This window comes from Osmia lignaria, unplaced genomic scaffold (assembly GCF_051020975.1).
Source record: "Osmia lignaria lignaria isolate PbOS001 unplaced genomic scaffold, iyOsmLign1 scaffold0007, whole genome shotgun sequence".
Lineage (NCBI taxonomy): Eukaryota > Metazoa > Arthropoda > Insecta > Hymenoptera > Megachilidae > Osmia > Osmia lignaria.
In genome coordinates, this window is record NW_027478164.1 from 327,501 (window position 1) to 330,000 (window position 2,500).

Sequence of the window (2,500 nt, forward strand, 5' to 3'; positions counted from 1 at the left end):
ATTTCGGAGCGCACCTAAAGTTCGTTATTTTGGCTAAACGGAGCGAAAATCTGCATTTATACCATCACGGACGCTAGTTTAATAGCGTTTAACGATCGATCCACGGTACAGAATGCAAAAATATGATTGTTAAAATTTTCGACTAATCGGTTCTAAGAGGCGAAGCAATACGCCGCTGGGACTTTGAAATATTTCGGAGCGCACCTAAAGTTCGTTATTTTGGCTAAACGGAGCGAAAATCTGCATTTATACCATCACGGACGTTAGTTTAATAGCGTTTAACGATGGATCCACGGTACAGAATGCAAAAATATGATTGTTAAAATTTTCGACTAATCGGTTCTAAGAGGCGAAGCAATACGCCGCTGGGACTTTGAAATATTTCGGAGCGCACCTAAAGTTCGTTATTTTGGCTAAACGGAGCGAAAATCTGCATTTATACCATCACGGACGCTAGTTTAATAGCGTTTAACGATCGATCCACGGTACAGAATGCAAAAATATGATTGTTAAAATTTTCGACTAATCGGTTCTAAGAGGCGAAGCAATACGCCGCTGGGACTTTGAAATATTTCGGAGCGCACCTAAAGTTCGTTATTTTGGCTAAACGGAGCGAAAATCTGCATTTATACCATCACGGACGTTAGTTTAATAGCGTTTAACTATGGATCCACGGTACAGAATGCAAAAATATGATTGTTAAAATTTTCGACTAATCGGTTCTAAGAGGCGAAGCAATACGCCGCTGGGACTTTGAAATATTTCGGAGCGCACCTAAAGTTCGTTATTTTGGCTAAACGGAGCGAAAATCTGCATTTATACCATCACGGACGTTAGTTTAATAGCGTTTAACGATGGATCCACGGTACAGAATGCAAAAATATGATTGTTAAAATTTTCGACTAATCGGTTCTAAGAGGCGAAGCAATACGCCGCTGGGACTTTGAAATATTTCGGAGCGCACCTAAAGTTCGTTATTTTGGCTAAACGGAGCGAAAATCTGCATTTATACCATCACGGACGTTAGTTCAATAGCGTTTAACGATCGATCCACGGTACAGAATGCAAAAATATGATTGTTAAAATTTTCGACTAATCGGTTCTAAGAGGCGAAGCAATACGCCGCTGGGACTTTGAAATATTTCGGAGCGCACCTAAAGTTCGTTATTTTGGCTAAACGGAGCGAAAATCTGCATTTATACCATCACGGACGTTAGTTCAATAGCGTTTAACGATCGATCCACGGTACAGAATGCAAAAATATGATTGTTAAAATTTTCGACTAATCGGTTCTAAGAGGCGAAGCAATACGCCGCTGGGACTTTGAAATATTTCGGAGCGCACCTAAAGTTCGTTATTTTGGCTAAACGGAGCGAAAATCTGCATTTATACCATCACGGACGTTAGTTTAATAGCGTTTAACGATGGATCCACGGTACAGAATGCAAAAATATGATTGTTAAAATTTTCGACTAATCGGTTCTAAGAGGCGAAGCAATACGCCGCTGGGACTTTGAAATATTTCGGAGCGCACCTAAAGTTCGTTATTTTGGCTAAACGGAGCGAAAATCTGCATTTATACCATCACGGACGTTAGTTTAATAGCGTTTAACGATGGATCCACGGTACAGAATGCAAAAATATGATTGTTAAAATTTTCGACTAATCGGTTCTAAGAGGCGAAGCAATACGCCGCTGGGACTTTGAAATATTTCGGAGCGCACCTAAAGTTCGTTATTTTGGCTAAACGGAGCGAAAATCTGCATTTATACCATCACGGACGCTAGTTTAATAGCGTTTAACGATCGATCCACCGTACAGAATGCAAAAATATGATTGTTAAAATTTTCGACTAATCGGTTCTAAGAGGCGAAGCAATACGCCGCTGGGACTTTGAAATATTTCGGAGCGCACCTAAAGTTCGTTATTTTGGCTAAACGGAGCGAAAATCTGCATTTATACCATCACGGACGTTAGTTTAATAGCGTTTAACGATGGATCCACGGTACAGAATGCAAAAATATGATTGTTAAAATTTTCGACTTATCGGTTCTGGATCACTGAAAAATCAAAAAAAATTATTAATTTTGATTAATTAAATTACATATGTAGTTTTATATTGTTATAGTCTCGTATTTGTTAATGTTTTGTCGTAAGAAAATGCAAAAATATCGTTTTAATGTTTTCGTCTCATCGGTTCTGGATCGCTGAAAAATCAAAAAAAAATATTAATTTTGATTAATTAAATTACAAATGGAGTTTTATATTGCTATAGTCGCTTATTTGTTAATGTTTTACCGTAAGAAAATGCAAAAATATCGTTTTAATATTTTCATCTCATCGGTTCTGGGCGGTTTTAAAATTTTTTAAAATATTAATTAAACCCATGATTTACATGAGAATGTGAATTTATTATGTCCTGCATGTTAATTTATTAATTTTCATGTATAGAACGTTATAAAATGAAAGGATATGTTCGACGATATTTTCAGTCTAAGTT